The 22,807-nt window shown below is 40.1% G+C and overlaps 1 protein-coding gene across 1 annotated transcript in view; it reads right to left on the bottom strand.

The window, feature by feature from the left end:
• Nucleotides 1-914: 914 nt before the first annotated feature.
• fgf11a (fibroblast growth factor 11a) overlaps nt 915-22,807 on the bottom strand; it is a 407,707-nt gene continuing 385,814 nt past the window's right edge. Inside the window, exon 6 of the mRNA XM_028798449.2 lies at nt 915-1,755. The gene's annotated coding sequence lies outside the window, so the exon portion shown is untranslated. The remainder of the gene's footprint in view (nt 1,756-22,807) is intronic.

The raw sequence follows: 22,807 nt of genomic DNA, 5'->3' as shown, positions 1-22,807 counted from the left end.
TCCTGATTTCAACATCCCAGGTGTGAATCCCACCACCAGTTGATCTCTGTGTGGAGTTGAAATGTTCTCCATGGACTTCATGAACTTTCTACACAGGCACTCTCTAGTTTTCAAAGAGGTGCAGGTTAAGTTAACTGGCAATCCAAAATCTGCCCCGCTGAGAATTTGAATGTGCATCAGTAGGCCCAGGAATGGACTGTTGTCCTGTCCAGGGCTGTTTCCTGCCTTGTGCTCAGAGCTACACAGGGATCCATGAAACTCTGAATTAAATTTATCAACTTTATGAATGTTTTGTTATACAATGTGTTTGTTTTTTCTAGTAACAGCACTGGCCAGTACCAGCACAAGCTGGATAGATATTTCCATGTCCAATTGTTTCATTTTTTCACAATAAAATTAATCTTTTCTCAACCGTTTATTTAAAGCTTTCCTTATTTTACAATGTATATTAACAACAGTTATATTACGGTAGATTTAACAAATCTGAGAACTAAGCCCTTCAATTCGCTGCTGGCTAGCGCCTCAGCATCATTACAGTGACCCACACAGGGTGGAAGACAATTTCTTTGATTATTGCAGTATCATAAACAAAGTATGCAGTAGTTGGAAAACCGCTGACAAATCGAAGTATGCTGCCCCCAAAGAAACTGTTGAAATGCAAATGATGTCTCTATTCATCTATAACCGTGTGGTGCTATGAAGTCTGAAGTGTCATTAAAACCCAACATAATGTAATTATCAAATCCCAACCTACCTCCGCTATAAACGTGGACTTCTTCATGATGCACAAATAAAAGGAACACTGCACATGGCTTGGAAAAACAGACATGAGCGAAGTACCTCAAATGGTCATTCTGATCCAAAATGTAAATACCTAGCACTTAAATTGACATGAGATTTTAGATCTCATCTCCTCTGTGCCTCTGCCCTTTCTCCACCTTGCACCCACATATTCAAAAAGCTCCATAATGACCCCAAATCATCATATACTTTATAACTTGACAGCTTTTCCCCTCGGTGCGACACACTTATTTACACTCACTATGTGTAGCCTGTGGATGCCTTTCTAAAGTCAGAGTAACCACATATTAAACCCTGGCCTTCAATCTGATCATTTTAAATGGTTTTCAAAATATGTCTGCCCCAGGCACCACAAAGGTCCCAGTTTAAAACAAATCAGGCATTATTCAAAATGTTCCTTTTCCTTCCTGTTGATTGATGCAAAAGAAAACATTGTGCCAAGGCTTGTTTGCCAAACAGATGTCAATGTCCAGCATTACGTTTTTGCATGGCTCAAGGTCTGTGTTTACTAATCAGAAAATCCTGCCTGGGTGCCTTACAAAACAGGAAATAAATTAATAAATTGTCTGAATTATGTTGCCGTGCATAGGATATTCAGGGAGCTTCCAGACTGGGGGATAAGCTGCCTTGTGGATGGGAATCCAAGTTTGAGGGATGCATTTATTTCATGTGGAATCTGGCAATGTTCCCATACATCTACAACATGCAAACGTTAAGGTTCCCAGGAAATTGGAGATAAAAAAAATAGAGGATTTCAGGAACTCATTCAAACTTCCATTTGGAATAATTTCCATAAGATATTGCTGTACTGGTAAAGAGACACCTCCAATACAACTAGGTCAAAGCAAAGTTAAAAATCTCAGTGGTGTTTTGTCCATGTTGCACCTTATCTCTCTTTAGATGAAGGTCCATCACTGAACTTCTCCTCAGGTGCCTGACTCTATGAGAAGAAAGCTACAAAAGAAATGAAAAAGAAAAATGTTTAGATATGCAGGAAAACTGTACTCAATACAGAATACTTTTCACTCTTAATTACCTTCATTTTATTTTATTACCCTTAATCTATACTAATAAAAGGCAAAGCCCTCACTGACTCACTCACTGACTGACTGACTGACTGACTCACTCACTCACTCATCACTAATTGTCCAACTTCCCGTGTAGGTGTAAGGCTGAAATTTGGCAGGCTCATTCCTTACAGCTTACTTACAAAAGTTAGGCAGGTTTCATTCTACGCGTAATGGTCATAACTGGAAACTCTTTTTTGTCCATATACTGTAATAGACTGCAGCTCGATGGCCATGGAAGGCGGAGTTGCATATCGCGTCATCACGCCTCCCATGTAATCACGTGAACTGACTGTGAACGCAGTACGTAGAAAACAAGGAAGAGCCCCAAAGAGCGCTGAAGAAAACATTCATTACACAATTGAGAAGGCAGTGAAACAATAAGAAGCGAGCGAGTGACGCATACAAGCATATTCATAAGTGCTGCTACTGAGGAAACAAAGCACGGTGTAAACCGTAAGTTTAAATTACCTTTATGCAAACGCTCCTGCTGCCGTTTGCAATACCATATTCGCGACATACAAGTTTAATGAGAAGACACGAGGTATAAACGAGACTTTGGATCACTTTGTAACGGAGTTAAAATTGCTGTAGCGAGAAACTTTTAAGTGCTGGGTCTTAGCTAACATTAAATAAATCCGTGGACATCGCAACATCACACAAGAAAGCGGCTCACATGAACTGACTGAACGCAACACGAGTGATCACTTCGATGAATCAAACCAGTTCAAAAAATACATTACACAATTGATAATGTAGGAAAAGAATATGAAGTGACTGACGCATACAGACATATTCATGAGTGCAGGTACTTCGGAAACAAAGCACCGTGTAAACCTAAAGTTTAAATTAAGTTAATAGACCTACAAAAAAAGGTTGCCATTGATTTGAGGCAAGATTGCTTTTCTCCTGTACAACTATACGTTGCATTCTCAACAGTAAGCTTACACGGCTTTGTCATATTACAACCGGAGTGCTGAACTGACAACGTGGTATACAAAGAGAACTATAACTATCGTAATAAACGAACAATAAAACAATACAGAACTGCTAAGCAAGGACAAAGGACGGCCTTATATGGTGTTCGTTTATAAAACAGCGGACAGGCTGTGTATAGGCAGCTTCACAAAAAAACAGATCCTTAACAAATTGTTATTGGTATATTTTCCCTCAATTTAAAAAGGTTTTCTTTTCTTCTTAATAAAAATTTAAAAGCAGTACTTTGCCGCTGCGAAGCGCGGGGATTTGGCTATGTAGATATGTATATATATATATGTGAATGTATGTATGTATATATGTATGTCTATATATATATAAATATTTATATATATATACACATACAGTATATATATATATGTAGATATATATATATATATGTGTATATATATGTAGATATGTATATATATGTGTATATATATGTAGATATGTATATATATATGTAGATATGTAAATATGTATATGTATATATATGTGTCTGTATGTGTATATATATATATATATATATATATATATATATATATATATATATGAGTGTATGTATGTATGTATATGTGTATATATATATGTATGTGTATGTATGTATGTGTATATGTATATATGTATATGTGTGTGTGTATGTATGTGTGTATATGTATGTGTATATATATGTTGATATGTGTATATATACATTTACATTTACATCATTTAGCAGACGCTCTTATCCAGAGCGACTTACAACAGTGTTTGTTAGTTTTTTTCGCATACCCCTTGGGGTCAGAGCGCAGGGTCAGCCATTGTACAGCGCCCCCTGGAGCAATTACAGGTTAAGGGCCTTGCTCAAGGGCCCAGCAGAGTAGGATCTCTTTTGGCACTGACGGGGATTCGAACCGGCAACCTTCGGGATACCAGCGCAGATCCTTAGCCTCAGAGCCACCACTCCGCCCAATATATATATATATGTATATATATATGTGGATGTGTATATGTATATATGTATATATATGTATATGTAGATATGTGTATATGTAGATATGTATATGTATATATATGTTTACATAACCTCTTTAACACACTACTTCTCCGCTGCGAAGCGCGGGTATTTTGCTAGTAGATATAATATAATATAATATAATATAATATAATATAATATAATATAATATAATATAATATAATATAATATAATATAATAATATGTGTCTGTGTATCTGTGTGTCTGTCCAGTTGCTATGTCCTTGTCATTCCAACAGATGACACTCCACAAACATTTGTAACAAAACAATGCATTGCATTTGTCATTCCAACATATGGTACATCACAAACATTAAAACTGCTTTTATGAATCCCATACCAAATCGCATATAATGGAGGTAAATTAAATGCATTTGTCATTTTAACAGAAGCTACATCACAAATATGCATTTTATTACTGCATATGTTTGTGATGGACCATCTGTTAGAGTGGAAAATGCAATGCGTTGTTTTGTTACAAATGTTTGTGGAGTGCCATCTGCTGGAATGAAAAGGATATAGCAACTGGACAGATACACAGACACACATCCTTTTATTATCATACCAGTAACGGTGAATACACTTGACTTGAGAATTCATAATTTCCGTACTCTTTCTCTCTACGTTTAGCATTCATCTGCTCAGAGGTTGATGTGCTTGCTGCTTCATGATGTGGGACATGGCTGGCATTTTATCCCGGCCAATACCCCCAGGCCGCCAGGTGGAGCCCTGCCTGCAACATAGAGGTGCCCCGAGTTCCAGCAGGGCATCATGGACAGTGGAGTTTTTTATTACAGCCCTGCTGGATACCATGGGGGCCTCCAGGAGACGCTGCAGGAAAGCCCAGAGACTTTGGTTTCACCTCTAACCCGGAAGTACGTCTTAGTCACGGCGACAGAGGAAATGACGTACTTCCGGGATGAAGAAGAGGTCTTTTGATCTGACCCGGAAGTGATAGGAAGTCACGTGACTGAGGGATTGGAAACACTTCTGGGTCAAGAACTATAAAAGAACTGTGGGAGATCCCAGACGTTGAGCTGAGTTGGGTGGAAGTGTGGCAACGCGTCTGGGAGAGTGGAGGATTGATTGTTTATTAGTTATTGGTTATTATATGAGTATTGTGGAGAGGAGGGTGCTTTGTGCACGGTATTGTTCAAATAAATATTATATTTGGACTTCTATCTGGTGTCTGGCGTATAGTCTGAGGGTTCAAGGGAGAGAGAACGCCCCCTATCTGTCACAATGGGCAGCTCTTCTTTTCTACATCCTAACTTCCTGCTTCTTCTTTTCTTTCTTTTCGCGTTAAAACTGATTGAGTCAGTGTTTGTGTTGCACTTAGTACGTTTTTCTTAATTTTTCACTTAATCTGGTACTTAAGTCTTCAATCTGCCTCAATAATGATTTAAGATATGAAGAGGTAGAGGAAGTGATGGCAAAGGTGGTAGGGATGAGAACGGCCGCCCTGCTGCGCACTGCAGCAGTTAATTCTACAATAAAATAAAATAAAAATGAAAAGAGGAATAATTCCAAAACTCTTCGCTTTTAATAGAAAGCTGTAGTGCAGAGTTTCAGCATAGTGTATGTGTACCAAATTTCAGGCTCAGGTTATTTGATTTATGACCATGACCTCCCGGGGTTGACCTTTGACCTAGTAGGTCAATCATCACCCCGATAGTAGACATCACGTAGTATACAGGGTATGTATACCAAATATCAAGTCAATACATCAAATGGTTTGCGAGCTACAGGTGACTTAAAATCATGGATAGACAAACAGACGGCCACGGTAGCATATTATATATAAAGATGGTGCACTACAAATGTTAATGCTGAAGTCTATGTTGATTACTTAAGAGTTAAATTTTTTTAGATGGACAGCTAATATAATCTATATAAATAATTCACTAAGCCTGAAGACAAGTAGCCACCCATGGAAAGCACGCCGGATGGGGCGTGGATTCACTAAGCCGCCGACAAGTAAGACACCCATGGCGCACGCAGGAAGGAGCCACGCCCACCAACTCTAAGACCATTGGATACGACGACAACTCGCAGAGCCACGCCCACCAACTCGGATGCGACGCCTCGGAAAACATGCCGTCATTTATGTTTGTCTGTGCCACAGTCCACATGCAGCTCTGAGCCACATTGACTTTTCATTAGTCAACCTCAGTGGAACCTTGGTTCACACACAGGCAGCGCGACAGAGAGAGCCGCGCAATCCTTTAAAACTGAGGTTAAAACACAATGAAGGAAGCAGTCTTTAAAAACCAATAAGCCCTGTGCCTCTTTTTCATTAGCGTCTCACCTGCTTCACCGCCCTGCAACAGTCGAGACGCTTTCTCAGCAGCTGACTCGACTACTGTCAGTCGCCTGATTAAAAATGGTGAACTCCTGCAATGTTACTATCTTGGTTGGCTTTTAAATAAAGTTCGGATTTGTTCAAATGTTCCTTTTTTTTCCCCTGTGCTTAAAACTCATTTAAAAAAAAAAGTGTTTATACAACTGCTGCAATGTTACAGAGAGAGAGAGAGGGCTTGCGTGCTGCTGAGAGAGAGAGAGGGAGGGGGCTCGCGTGCTGCTGAGAGAGAGGTGGGGGGGGGGGGGGGGCTGGGGAGGCTCCTGTGCTGCTGAGAGAGAGCCTGCGTGTGCATCTGAGCAAAGACAATTTCCTGTTAGATTTGCCTTTGCAATGACAATTGATAAGGCACATGGCCAAACTTTCAAACAGATGTGAATGTATCTGCCAAAACCAGTTTTCAGTCACGGACAGTTGTATGTTGCTCTCTCCAGAGTTCCATCTTTTCATTCACTTACTGGTATGCCTGCAGGAACACGTGCAGCAAGCGAGCGACACACACACACGCATACAGGCGCACGAGAGAGAGAGAGCGCTGGACGCATAAGAATAATAATACTTCATTACATTGATATACCGGTGTTTTCAGTATTCAAAGCGCTATCCACACAGGGAGAAACCGGGAAGCGAACCCAAAATCTTCCACAGTCTCCTTACTGCAAAACAGTAGCACTACCATTGCGCTACAAGGCAGTTAAAGAATGCACTGGCCTCGATTTTGTTTTCACTTCTGTTTACAGCGATCGGATCGTAGCGTGCATTGTTGCAATGTTACTTTTCTTGGTGGCTTATTACATTACGGATGTTTCACATGTTAATTTTTTTCCCTGTGCTTAAAAGACATTAAAAAAGTGTTTCTCAACTGTGACTCCAGAACAACTCAGTACGCAAGCTATATTAAGCGTCAACAACGAAGACTCGCTACACCTTAATGAACAAGTGCTGAAACCTATCCCTACCGACGAAGTAACTTTCACCAGCGTGGCCTCCATCGTCACAGACGATCCCGCTTTCAGTCACGGACAATTGCATGTTGCTCTCTCCAGAGGTCCATCTTTTCATTCACTCACAGTGATATCCACAAACCCAGCCCATTTGGACAACTGTGTTGTTCAGCAAGTGTTCACCCATCAATACATAATTATGCGGCGTATGTTACGCCGCGGGTTGGCTAGTATAATATAATAGAATAGAATAGAATAGAATAGAATAGAATAGAATAGAATAGAATAAACCTTAATAAAAGGATATGTTTGTGTATCTGTGTGACTGTCCAGTTGCTATGTCTCTGTTATTCCAGCACAACACAAACATGTGTAGTAATAAAATGCATTGCATTTGTCATTCCAACACATGGCACATCACAAACTTTAGCACTGGTTTTATGAATCCCATATCAAATGGAATATAACAGAAGTAAATGAACTGCATTTATCATTCCAACAGATGCCACATTGCAAATATTTGTAGTAATGCACTTTATCACTGCAAATGTTTGTGGTGGACCATCTTTTGGAATGACAAATTCAATGCATTTTATTACTATATGCATTACAAAATTTATTCAGAAAGATGGTGCACTACAAATGTTAACACTGATTGCTTAGAGCTCAACCAGCCTTTGATGTGCAGACAATATAATATAATATAATATAATATAATATAATATAATATAATATAATATAATATAATATAATATAATATAATATAATATATCCATCCATCCATCCATCCATTTTCCAACCCGCTGAATCCGAACACAGGGTCACGGGGGTCTGCTGGAGCCAATCCCAGCCAACACAGGGCACAAGGCAGGAAACAATCCCGGGCAGGGTGCCAACCCACCGCAGCAATATAATATAATATAATATAATATAATATAATATAATATAATATAATATAATATAATATCTGCGGTGGTTTGGCACCCTGCCCAGGATTGGTTCCCTGCCTTGTGCCCTGTGTTAGCTGGGATTGGCTCCAGCAGACCCCCGTGACCCTGTGTTCGGATTCAGCGGGTTGGAAAATGGATGGATGGATGGATAATATAATATAATTTCTATAACCAAAGTTAAATCACTGTTATAAAATTAGGGTTGCCAGACATCCCGCATTTACCTTGGCAGTCACGTATTTCTTGCCCAATCTTGGTGTCCCAATTTATTTTCTTTAAATCCTCATTTGTCCCCGTATTTTAAACATGATTCATTTTTCAGTGTATTCAAGTTGTTGTACAACTGTGGCACAGTGTCTGCATGTTCTCCCCGTGTCTGCGTGGGTTTCCTCCGGGTGCTCCGGTTTCCTCCCACAGTCCAAAGACATACAGGTTAGGTGCATTGGCGATCCTAAACTGTTCCTAGTGTGTGCTTGGTGTGTGTGTGCCCTGTGGTGGGCTGGCGCCTTGCCCTGGGTTTGTTTCCTGCCTTGCACCCTGTGGGATTGGTTCCAGCAGACCCCCGTGACTATGTAGTTAGGATATAGAGGGTTGGATAATGGATGGATGTACAAAGAGTACTTTGAGGGGAACATCCTTCAATGCATTAAAAATCACCAATCATATCAATTCTTTTCAAAACAGGCAACACCGGGCCAATCAGATCTTCTGAATTCATGAAGCAATGCCTTTTGAACTGGAATGTCAAGACACTTCATTCTGAGACAGCTTGCTTTAACCACACACTTAATCCATTAATATGACTATGTATTGGTGCTTGTTTAACAAAGAGGTTCAGAGAAAATTTTAATTTCTTAAAAAACATGTATTTGGGTTGTGGAAGATCAGCCCGCCCCAGACAGACACACAGACTCACATGTCCAAGAACACACATGTTTATTATTCTTTTCCTACACAGCACACACAGTGCCCAAATCCCCGACAAGGCTCAGTTCTTTAAGCTTCTTTTCTTTTGTCTTTTCCTGCCACCTCCACTCCTCTCCTGCAAACTCTGTCCTCTACCTCCCAACTTCCGGCAGCACTTCCAGGTGTGGCTGCATGCCAAGGCTCCGGACCTGTTCTGGCACCCCCTGTCGGTGGCCACAAGCCCCAGCAGGGCTGAGCTTCTAAGCTCCAAGCCTGTGGCCCCTGATGCAACCCAGGGGGGCTGCCCTCTAATATCCTCTCCCCCGGTCCTCTCCTCAAAAGGGTGTCCTGACTGGGCAAGAACCCCAGCCGTTTGTCACAGGGTCTAAAAGCAACCAACTGATATGTGAAACATGTAGAGGCCTGTTCTATCACTCATGCAGGACAAAGAGATATTACTCAGTCTATCAATATCAAAAGATATAAAAACGTCAAGAACAGCAAGTGTGTCAGGTAGATCAGAAATTCAAGCAGACATAATTTTTGCTAACATGGGGGCTGTTCACATATAATACAGCAGCATAAATAAAATAGGATCAATGCGGCTGTATAAGGCTTTCTAATTCAGTAGAATATTGTTTTTAAACCAGTGTGCAGCGACCAGCAGTACGCCAAAAAAACTTCCCATTTTTGCTGTGGAAATAATAATGTAACGCACCCAGTTCTAAACAAACTACTTAGGTAGTCAAGACCTGTCAGTGGAGGACAAACCTACCTGGAGAACCTGGCATAAAATCAGTTACACAATCACTAGGTTACAGCACAGCACTTAGAGCACTTTGGACGCGACTCCGGGCTGCTAGAGTCCATCTGGCTGGGTGTGTGGTTGCTTGTGAGTTTCACAGAGCCGGTGAATAGTGGGCATACAAGTTGCCCCTGAGGTAGAGAGGGTTGGACAAAGGGACAAAGCAGCTGGGAGATGCACCCAAAGTTATTTTATGGATGCTTCTACCCGTGGCTGCTGAATGTGTGTGCAAAGTAAATACATGGGCAGGCTGACAGAGTGCAACAGACATGCACAGACTACAACATCCTCAACAATGATAACCCGGTTATTGGTTTACATGGCCACATAATTGAATTATTTGCTGTCACTATAGACGTCTGTCAATCAGGTTTCTCAGCGGCCAATTACCTGATTTCAATAATTTGAATAACGGTTTACATGGCATTTTAGAAATCAGGTTTCAGTGAATAATTGGATTATTGAAGCAAATGTAAATGTGCTAAATGAGACGTGTGGTTCAGGATTACAAGAACACCTTTGGCCAATAGGGGAGGATGGCTTACTGACTGCAGAAATGGTCCAAACACCTGATCCAGAAGTAGCACCAGGCTTCAAAGTCCCTTCTGATCATTAGTGGAGAATTAATGTTGGCAAAATATGTGCAGCATGAGGCCAGAGAACAAAGTTGGGTGGAAATGTCCCAGAGGAACGCTTCTGATGACCTTAACCCAGACTGGAAATCTCTTTTTCTCTTCTCTTTCTTCTTTCCCAATGACTAACTTTCAGGTAAATCTTCGTAACAGTTAGCCCTCTTGTGCCTTAATGATGGTGCTTTAAACCACAAGAAGGTAGTTGCAATCAGTTCCCTGTAAAGCCTGCTTCTCAGATTCTGGCATTATTTTCAAGGCACACCTTTCTCAATTCCTGTCTGGTTTTATACTTCCCATTCTTTGACGGCGATGTCCTTAGCCTTTTCTCCTCCTTGTGTGTCTCACACTAGTATTTCCTCTTTTGATTGCATCACCAAAGACAAACTGGACAATCAGATTGCTGTGAGGGATTGGAAATGAACAGGACGATGTACGCTAATTTGTGGGGGTGCACCCAAGGGGGTGCACAGCTCCCCAAACACCCAACACAACAGACACAGGTACAAACACAGCACAAACAGAAGTATTTATTTATTTGTGGGAAACTCTTCCCAATCGTTTCCCCGTGCAGAGCCACAGTACAAAATCACAATAAACATTACAGTCCAAGCACTCAGCCCTTTGTCTTCCCGTTCTTCCAGTCACTCCCTCCACTCCTCTCCATGCAAGCTTTGTCCTACTCCTCTCAACTCTGGCTCTCTGAATGGAGTGAGGCGGCTCCTATTATACAGAATTCTGGGAGTACTTCAGGTGCTGTATAATTGTGACCCATATATAAGTGGGCTCAGCAATTCCTGCAGCACCTATGGAAACCAACAGGCCTGGGCCAACAAATACCAATTCCCATACAGCCCAGTGGGAATCAGAGGTGCCATTTCAACCCGGGGGTTAGGCTACCAAGTTGCAGTTTGGGGGAGATAGTGCCCTTTAAAAGCCATCTCCCCCTGTCCTTTCTTTAAGGAGGCAACCCTGGCCATCCCTCACAGCAGGTTTAATCCTGTATAGTTAGACCCTGACAGGCTGAAGGTTAATTTTTAGTTATGATTATTGTGTGGCATCTCCACTGACCTGTGTTCTTCTGTGTATTCTTTATGGCTTGCCATTAACGTCTATATCGGCCAATTTTTCCAGTGCACAACAAGGTTACACATATATGCTTCATGATATTGTGAATATCATGAAGACAATCGTGCTAAACAGAAGTCTTAATGTTACTGGCTTTTTTGGCATTCTTTAAAACAATAATGTCACCGATAATGTCGCCCAAAATGAACAGTAATCAGGTCACAGTGATCAGAACGTTCCTCCACAATACCGTTTGGTGCATTTCACTTGAGTCTGGCTTTTTTTCTGAACACTTCATCATGCTTAAATATACAGAGCAATAAATTATTGATTTGTAGATTGAACTGTACTTTGGAGAAGCAGTAATTTTTCGAAAGCATGAGGCTCGTAGTGGGAATTGTGTTATTGCTTGTGCACTTGTTTAAGAAAGGCAGTTATGTCAATGCATTAATCATGATGTGCTAGCATTAAACAAGATAAATAGCTGCTAGAGCTTCAAAGAGGTACATGGCAGAAAGGTCACCACATATTTTATTTTGCAAAGTGCCCTGAGTAGTTTTGGCTGTATGCAAACCAAACAATCAAGAGGCTGATTTACACAAGCCTTGGTTTTTCTGTGGTGGTGAAGCTGTAATTGATGGTGGTGCCGCTGACTGACGGCTCTCTATCATTCCTGAAGTTATTTGAAAGTCCGCATGTGTTTTGTGAATGGTGATCTTAAAATTAAATCTAAAATATTATGCACAAAGCATTCAGAAATTATTCAAACCCTTTTACTTTTTTCATATTTTGTTATGCCTTGTGCTAAAATCATTTACATTCATTTTTTTCCCTTATCAAGCAAACAAAAGACAAACTGAACACAGGATTTTAGAAATTTCTCAAAATATATTCATTTATCACATTGACACCAATGTCCAGGTCCTTTATTCAGTACCTAGATGAAGTGGCAGATCCAGACAGGAGTCTTCTTGGGTTTGACGTGATCAGCTTTGCACATCTGGATTTGGGGATTTTCTGCTTTTCTTCTCTGCAGATCTTCTCAAGCTCTGTAAGGTTGGATGGAGGCCATTGGTAGACAGCTCTATTCAGGTCTCTATGGAGATGTTCGATCGGACTGAAGTCTGGGCTCAGGATGGGCCACTCAAGCACATTCCCAAAGTTGTCCCTAAGCCACTCCTGTGTTGTCTTTGCGTTGTGCTTAGGGGTTATTGTCCTGTTGGAAGGTGAACCTTCAGTCCAGTCTGAGGTCTAGAGTGCTCATGAGCTAGTTTTCATTCAGGACATTGCCATGAGGTGAGATCCATGGTGAGGCAAATTTTAAAAAATTGAAAGGAAAAAAAAAGAAATCATTGTGGTAAACGGGTTGTGTGCAGGTATGTGGTAATGTGGTGGAAGGGCTGGAGGGTGTTAATGAGGTGGTCAGTGGAACATGTGCCTTGTTGGCACTCCGTAACACTTAATTAAGCCGAGCAGTGATAAGGAGAGAGGCAAGATAAATGCTGCAAGCAAACACAGGCGAGAACAGGAGTCAGTGTTGCTGGGACCCTGTGATGGAGTTAAGGTATTGGCACTCCGATGGGTGTCCCTGCTGAGTTTAGTGCAAGAGTGGGGATTTGGATGGACCTCCCCAGATCTAGGTAGCGCAATACGGCATATGTGTGTATGGGAGGCAGCTAAGGGCTCAAAATAAGGTAATTCCCAATCAGACCGGGGCTGGCAGAGTGCATTAATCCTTTCTCTTGTCAGACCAAATGCTGGAAATTCTGCCTGGATCCCATGACGACGTCACTTCTGGTTCAGCCCCTGGTGGTGGCAGCTACCAAGTTGCAGTTTGGGGGAGATAGTGCCCTTTAAAAGCCATCTGGTTCAGCCCAAAAGCCGTCACTTCCGTTTCCACCTCCCAAGAAGTCACGGTCCAATGACCTCATTTTCGGTTCCCGTCCCATGATCCCTCCTCTTCCTACCGTCCAACTATATATCTGCCATGTTTACTGACCTGTGCTGTTCTATTATGGACTCTTGTCTGTAAAGGCAACTTTTCTCAACCTTTTTTCGCATTTTGCAGCCAATTCTCAAGTATACGGGAGGCTGCCCCAGACCTCTTTGTGTGTCAACGCTTGATTATTTAGCACAGCCGCTGCAGCTGTTGTCTCCTGCTGAGTGGACCCACCAGGGTGAGCTGGAGAGACAGAGCAAGGTAGCCGTGCTTATCTTATCAAAGAGACTAACCTGATGCCTTGAAGCATTTCAAAAGTATTTATTGGTTGTTTATAACCTCAACAATTGCACTGCCTTTTCTTTATGGATTACTTAATGATTTATTCATTTCCTGCACCGATCTTCCTTATTTTGCTTTTGTTTTAATACATTTGCAAGGTGCTTTTTGTTTCTTCAAAAGTGTTTATTTCCCCTCTCTTGCTGTGGTGCCCATCTTGGTTACAAACTACTAGGGAGTCATGTGGATGGTTTTATGATGGGCATGCCACCCGAACATTGAATTATTTTGAATAAGAATGATATTTTGGTCTCTATTTTTCCGTTCAGGCACTTATGGGATTAGCGCTCGGTTGCTGTTTCCATGTGGAAAAAAGGATAAAATTAATTTAAAAGACTGCATTTTTCTGTGTTGATGTGGGCTAAATCATAATGACAATGCATTAATCACCACACTCTGTTCTTTGTAACCAAACATTGAATCGACTCTTACAAAAATGGCAATGTTGACCATAAAAAATCCTCCAAACGTCACACCAATTAGCTGTGTTCATAGGTAAGAACATTGTGTGAAACACTAGATGTCTTTACATGTGCCTCAATGAGCCAATTATTCACTGAAACCCGATAACAAAAATGAGAAACAGATCACTGGACTCTGAGAAACCTGGTTAACCTGATTGATCATGTAAACCCATACCCAGGTTACTGTTAAGGATTTTGTAGTCGTCTATTACATTATGTCAGCCTGCTTATCTATTTGCTTCTCATAGACATTCAGCAGCCACAGGTTGAAGATTCCACAAAATAAATCTCCAGAGGAAAATATTTGGGCGGTCATATTATTCCTTCACCCAGCTAAAATAATCTGTCTCAGTCTTTCAGAAATTTGTGTTGATGAGCTGAATGTACAGTGCTAAGCTCAGTAACACAATCTTGAGAGTGGCAGGGTAACATGTTAAAAGTAATCTGCGCTACATACTGTAGTCTGGTTACCATTTAAACTAATGAATAACCTAGCTCAATACTTATCTTAATAAAATAAAATTACTTGCATTGTTATTATTCCATCAGCACCTGGCATAAGTAAAGAAGCATATACAGGTGCTGGTCATAAAATTAGAATATCATAACAAAGTTGATTTATTTCAGTAATTCCATTCAAAAAGTGAAACTTGTATATTAGATTCATTCATTACACACAGACTGATGTATTTCAAATGTTTATTTCTTTTAATGTTGATGATTATAACTGACAACTAATGAAAGTCCCAAATTCAGTATCTGGGAAAATTAGAATATTGTGAAAAGGTTCAATATTGAAGACACCTGGTGCCACACTCTAATCAGCTAATTAACTCAAAACACCTGCAAAAGCCTTTAAATGGTCTCTCAGTCTAGTTCTGTAGGCTACACAATCATGGGGAAGACTGCTGACTTGACAGTTGTTCAAAAGACGACCATTGACACCTTGCACAAGGAGGGCAAGACACAAAAGGTCATTGCTAAAGAGGCTGGCTGTTCACAGAACTCTGTGTCCAAGCACATTAATAGAGAGGCGAAGGGAACGACAAGATGTGGTAGAAAAAAGTGTACAAGCAATAGGGATAACCGCACCCTGGAGAGGATTGTGAAACAAAACCCATTCAAAAATGTGGGGGAGATTCACAAAGAGTGGACTGCAGCTGGAGTCAGTGCTTCAAGAACCACCACGCACAGACGTATGCAAGACATGGGTTTCAGCTGTCGCATTCCTTGTGTCAAGCCACTCTTGAACAAGAGACAGTGTCAGAAGCGTCTCGCCTTTTGACTGCTGCTGAGTGGTCCAAAGTTATGTTCTCTGATGAAAGTAAATTTTGCATTTCCTTTGGAAATCAAGGTCCCAGAGTCTGGAGGAAGAGAGGAGAGGCACAGAATCCACGTTGCGTGAGGTCCAGTGTAAAGTTTTCACAGTCAGTGATGGTTTGGGGTGCCATGTCATCTGCTGGTGTTGGTCCATTGTGTTTTCTGAGGTCCAAGGTCAACACAGCCGTCTACCAGGAAGTTTTAGAGCACTTCATGCTTCTTGCTGCTGACGAACTTTATGGAGATGCAGATTTCATTTTCCAACAGGACCTGGCACCTGCACACAGTGCCAAAGCTACCAGTACCTGGTTTAAGGACCATGGTATCCCTGTTCTTGATTGGCCAGCAAACTCGCCTGACCTTAACACCATAGAAAATCTATGGGGTATTGTGAAGAGGAAGATGCAATATGCCAGACCCAACAATTCAAAAGAGCTGAAGGCCACTATCAGAGCAACATGGGCTCTCATAACACCTGAGCAGTGCCACAGACTGATCGACTCCATGCCACGCCGCATTGCTGCAGTAATTCAGGCCAAAGGAGCCCCAACTAAATATTGAGTGCTGTACATGCTCATACTTTTCATGTTCATACCTTTCAGTTGGCCAACATTTCTAAAAATCCTTTTTTTGCATTGGTCTTAATTGATATTCTAATTTTCCGAGATACTGAATTTGGGACTTTCATTAGTTGTCAGTTATAATCATCAACATTAAAAGAAATAAACATTTCAAATACATCAGTTTGTGTGTAATGAATGAATCTAATATACAAGTTTCACTTTTTGAATGGAATTACTGAAATAAATCAACTTTGTCATGATAATCTAATTTTATGACCAGCACCTGTATAGTAAGTGCTTTGCAGAGCTCAATCACACATCGAAGAACAAATTATTGTGCAGAGTGTAATCCGGTAACAAAAAATAAATAAATGTCAATTTAACTAAACATATTTATAAAACACAAGAAGATGATCGCAGGCGTCATGCTTATTTTATGATTCATGGTGTGAGTTCTTTTTTGCACCACTTAATGATGTCGGAGAGTTTTGACAAAGAAGATTACTTGCACATGTAAACACAGATTATTAAGAAACCTGGTTTCTGCTATCATGCATGGGCGCCAGAGGACTCCTCCATGGGCTTGGTAGAGGTATGCTATAACCCGCCGAGACAAACTGCTCACTTTGTCCTGCTTATCTTCTTCCCTTACAGCTCAGAGAAACTGCCCAATAAGGGCACCTGGTCCCGCCCCTTCCGCTGGTTTACACCATAGAGGATAGGCAGCCTAATGAAAGGCATATTTTTGGAAGGCCAAAGCAAGCCACAGAGAGGAGCATGGCACTGACTCCTGTATAGGTGGAACCCTGAACCGGGGAGCAGCGCTTTGGCATGTTTTTCATTTCTTTCTTTTTTTTTTTTTTGTTCAGTTTACTTTGTCTGCCAACAAATAAAAGGGACAGTCTGGTCGGCATCCCAATATTTTGACTGATATCAGTCTGTCCTTCCACCGCCCAACCACACTGCCTTAATCAAGTTGTTCATTTTAACTCAGTTATGTGTGTGCATGTAAACATATTCACTGATTACAACAACAATCTTGTGGTTTAAAGTATCATCACTAAGCCACTGGAGGGCTACAGTTACAAAGGTTTAACTGAAAGTTAGTCAAGAGAAGAGAAGAGAAGACCTCCTATCTGGGTTGAGGTCATTAGTGAAGTCCCTTGGGAACATTAGTTTCACAATACTGAGTACACTGGTGACCTTTACAAAGGACACCAAAGACCTATTCTTGTTCCTTTACAAGATATATTATAATTACTTACAAACATTTTTACAAACTAGTGCTGATTAAAAAATTGAGGGGGTTGACTACCTCCATTGCAGAAACGATTGACTTCTGCTAGGTTAAAGGGTCAGGTTAAGTGACTTGGTAAGGGTTTCATAGAGAGTAAAAGACAAGGATTGACCCTTATGTTTTCTGGTTTAAAGTATAAGAAGCCCACCACTGCTATGCTGGTCTTTGGTCCCTAACAGGGAAGAGCTGGACTTTCAATCCAACCTTACCAGAGTGTGTGACCCAAAGCAAAATCCATCACCTGTCTGAGTTTGAACTTTACATTTATACACTGAGAGCCCAAATCAGGATTGATCGAGTGATTAAAAACTGTCTGAGAGACTGCACTTGGAGAAAATTGTTATAGGGCTTGACTTTTCACTAGATGCTCCTAATCAAGACAGACCTCTGAAATGTCATTTTACTTTTCAACTTTTCATTGCCTCAAACCTCTCGAGTATGTAATTACATTGTTTCCAAATAGTGGATTGAATTGTAATTGAAATGTAAGATTAAAATGATGGCTGTGGTAAAATAAATGGTATTGCTCTATAAAATCCTGCAGCCTCTAGGCTTGAACTGCAGAATAAATTAAAAGTGCTTGTAATTCCAATTTCAAATTGGTTTCATTTATTTCATTTACTGTTTCCAGTTTATAGTTTGGTTATTTACTTGTGCTATTTATTTAAGTTCATAATATTTTTTTTAGAAACACATAAGAGTGCATTTATTGGCTTTATGAACTTGCATATCAGAAAATTATTATTATTGTTTATTTTTTTCACTCCTTTTCATTTATTTCACTTCACAGATCCAGCACCACAGATACTAACCCTGTATTCAATTGTAAGCTGTGTGTTTGGAGCACATTTTAGCAAAATAATGCATCACCATCCTAAAACGCATAATGTACTATTCTAATTTTAAATGATTGAAAATAAAAAAATGAACAATGCTTTAAACATCAAGGAAGTAGAAGGCATTGTTTTACACTTTAAATCATTTCTGATTTTCAAAAAGACGATTATAGAAATGCAGACTCGTAAAAGTTTTGAAGGGGATTAACATGATTGGCTGTCTAAAGTCCAAATCAGACAAGATTATGCTGGAATTCCAATCCTAGTCGGATTAAGTCAGATTTCCATCTTGGAAACTCAGGGCTGGTCTGTCACGATCAGATCATGATGTCAATCCAAAATGGCGGGGTACACCGTGAGCTTAGTGAAAGCTGTAGTCTTATTGGCACTTCGGTCTACTTGTGTCTCATTAAATCAGTCATACACACAATACTGTCCATCTTCTTTTTGTGGACATGTAACTACAGTGTTTGGACACGAAAAATACAGCATAATGCATCGTTATCAACTGCTGTTTATTATGATAAAGCAAACACAACTAAGGTTTTCTTTTCAATATTGGTTTTCCCAATATTTTACTGGAGCACAGTCAACTCAGGTGTGACATCATTCCCAGGCTTGATATCCGACTTCTAAGATCTACATATTGGTAGCTCCATCACAAGAGATTATGCTTTTGAATTGAAGACAGGACTGTTGACCAATGAATGAGGAGGACAGCTGGGCCTTCAAGTTATTTATTTAACAATATTTTAGCAAAAACTACAGGTGTTTTGCCCATTGTGAGTATAAGACTGGAGAACTTAAGATGTGCATTATATAACACAAGTAATGTGAGATTTTTTAATGAATGTTTTTATGTTGTTTGCTGCTGTCCGGCGTTGGCCACCATTGAGTCCCATTTGGCCAGAAACTTTTTTTTAATGTCTGTTCTCTACAAAAACATGAGATTAAAATGTTTTGATGCCCGCCACTATAAACTACACAGGGTAAGTAAAATGTAAAAAATATAGCTGCTGATTAATTGCAGTGAGCATGTGTGAATAATGTATTTAAAATTTCTGTGATTCATTTTTTTAAAGCACCCTCTAAATGCATTCATTCAGCTTCACACATTGTTAAGAAAGCAGTGCCAAAGTATTCAATTAAACTATTACTATTATTATTATGTACTTATTTGACTTATCCAATGTGACTTATAAAATTTACGATACAATTGGTTACATTTCTTTTGTTTTTTTCCAATTGGACCACAGGTAGGTGAAGTGATGTGCTCATGGTGCCATAGTGTCAGTTGTCGAGTGAATGAGTCTCCATTTCCTTAGCATGCTAATGTGACAGGCAGCTCCTGACAGACAGACACTCTATGAGACTGCACATTGGTGTAACCGCTGCTATTATACTGAGTCCACACATTCATAGTAAAGAAAGAAAGAAAAACAGTCACATCATGCAGTATACTGTATCATATAGTCTAGAACAAGATACTAAATGCAATGTAAACATTACTATGGTGATGTCTTCTAATTCAAGTCCACCCATAAAAGAGGCTGTTGAGGTAAAGGTCTGAATGGGAAACAGAATGTCAGTGAGTTAGCCCTGTCCCTGGTGATGAATAGCTTTTTCAGTCACCCATGGATAGATATCATACCTGAAACAGCACGGTGCAGGTAGTACCTACAGTATGTCCGAGTAATTAAAGAGCAGAGAGCACAGCCTTCCACCAAAACAGACATGGTATGTTATTGTTTAATTATTTGTATGTTACCTAATGTAGCCTACATTATATCCTCAATAGCCTCCTGTAGTTAAATAGAAAACTAAAACCTTGAGCTATAATGGTGCTGCTTTTGCACAAAAGCTGAACCTTTTTTTTTGTTGTTCTTTATTTGCCTTATACAATTTCTTGTATTAGGAATTTGTAAGTTTCCGCATACCCCTCGGGGTCAGAGCACAGGGTCAGCCATTGTACAGCGCCCCTGGAGCAATTACAGGTTAAGGGTCTTGCTCAAGGGCCCAGCAGAGCAGGGTCTCTTTCGGCAGTGACGGGGATTCAAACCGGCAACCTTCTGGATACCAGATCCTTAGCCTCATCATTTAATGTTTGTGTTTTTTAAATTTTTAATTGTGTAATAGTTAATGCTTTTAGCATGTTGTCTTGCAACACAGCTAATTCAAACCAGGGATATTGGTTTTCCCCAATGTTATATCAAACACCTGGGGGTGACTGGTTGTTTGCTGTTGTTTCTGTTACACAAAACTTTCACTATTACATATCTAGGGTCTTTAGAGACCCAGCATATTTTTATACATAAATCAAGCCACATATAACTGTCCAAACATTTTCTTAAACCTCTTTTCTGAAAACTAATTCTTTCTAAACTCATTTTAATACTTAATTACTTTATATATATATATATATATATATATATATATATATATATATATATATAATTAGACAATCATAGACTGCTACTTTGCACAATAATTCCAGACCACAGTTACATTTTTGTGATCATTCCAGCGTGGCTCCTGGCACACACTGCAGTGCACACATGCCATTACATAATGAGTGTGGAACCACTTCAACCCCCATTAATGTTGAGCATCCACTTAGATGATGTGATGGCAACCATTTTTGCACCAGTATTCTCACCATACATAAGCTGTTAGGTGGTGAAAGTGTGAGAGACAGTTAACAATGACTGTTAACAATGACTGAGAGGCAGGGAATGACTAGGCAATGGTGGGCAATTTAGCCAGAACACTGGGATACACCCTACTCTTTACGAAATTACCCAGGGATCTTTTATGACCACAGAGAGTCAGGACCTTGATTTTACATCTCATTCGAAGGATAACATTTTTACAGCACAGTATCCCCATCACTACCCTGGGGCATTAGGATCTATATTCAGACTACAGGGTAAGGCCCCCCTACCGGCCTCTCCAATGCCCCTTCAAGGAGCAACCCAAGGTTTTCCCAGTTGGTCTCCCCTCCATGTTTGGGCCAGGCCTGAACATGACCTGTTCTGAAGTATATATGGTTTGGTTGTTGGCTTAAATACAGCAAATACTATAACTGCTTAAACATCTGACTTTTAAATGTTATCTTTATCCCCACATTCCTCCTAGCATTAATGCTTGTGCTTAATGTACCCATTTTAACTAGTAATCTTTAACTTTCTTCTTTAATGGATAACCCACCCACTTATTTACTTTTGAAACATTATTTACCTAACTGCCATCCTCTGAAGTTTATCACTGAACACACTACTGAGAAGCTAACTTCCCAAACACACTTGCATTTGCCCCTTGTAAAGGGAATGAATCTGGAAAAAAGTTCTACATGACCCCTTTGTGGAAATTAAAAATTGAAATTTTAGAGGGAAACTGTGTATTTTAATCAAATTTTACACACAAATGAAATGCAGAACTGCCACTAACTTGCATCCACTAGCTGGAATGCACGTAGTACACACAATCTGTATGTCAGCAAAGCAAAGCTCCAATCTTAACCAAGCAAACATTCTTAGTACTAGTGCCACTCGCTTTAGGCCACCCATGATGTTCCAAGTGTATTACATATTACTTGTAATATATGACGAATCACAAAAATAGGCGATTGCAATAAAACTGTATGTGATTTTCGCTGTCCAGTGTTTTCGATGCTCTATTTAAAGATTATCAAGTCTTTTTCAGTTTTTCTGTTCTGATTTAGCTTTTTGCTGAAAGACTCTGTGGTGGTTTGACAAAATGACAGTAACGATATTCTAGCTCCAAAAACTTTAGCACAGAATCAAACATGATTGCTGTCCATTTAAAACTGACATTTTCCTCCTATGTCTGTATTTACTTTTCAAGTACTTAGGCACAAGATAAGCACAAAACGGCTATGCACCGCATAATGTCTGTTCAGGCAATGTCCAACTGCTTATACATCTCAAAATTTAATACAGTTCAGAAATCCCCAATCAGAAAACTGCTTGCTGCATGCGATACATGTATCTCATGTCTCTGCTATAGAAAGTGATTGTGCTGCCAGTTCTGTACTGCATTCTCTAACATTATTTTAATGTGAACTTTCCCAAATTACAAGTAAAAAATTTACTGTACACAGTATATGCTTTGACTTGTAATGTGAATCTCTGGTGTGTTGCTGGTCCCACAATGTGGTACCATTTAATAGACAGTGAACTATCTAGAATCATCCTGCCAGTTCCATGGCATTTTAAGTATACAGTGGCATTGTCTGTTTAAACAGGAGTGCCACAAGGATCAAGAGGTTCAGTGGTGAGAGGTGATAGTAATGTCCAGTCTGCGTGTGGATGATAGGAGCAGAACGGGGAAACTGAAGTGCATCATGTGGTGGAGCAGAACGAGGAGCTGGAAATCGAGAGCCCTACAGATTCATGTGGGTGAAAAGGGATTGCAAAAAGGTGGTCAGAATCACAGATGGTGTGTGACTGAAGAATGGTTTGGCAGTGGGGATAGCATGTACTGAGGCGTGACTCTTCCTAGTGTATTTGTTGTT

This window comes from Erpetoichthys calabaricus, chromosome 3, assembly GCF_900747795.2.
Source record: "Erpetoichthys calabaricus chromosome 3, fErpCal1.3, whole genome shotgun sequence".
Taxonomy (NCBI): Eukaryota; Metazoa; Chordata; class Cladistia; order Polypteriformes; family Polypteridae; genus Erpetoichthys; species Erpetoichthys calabaricus.
Note: the sequence above shows the minus strand (reverse complement) of the source record. Positions and strands in the feature narration are given on the sequence as shown.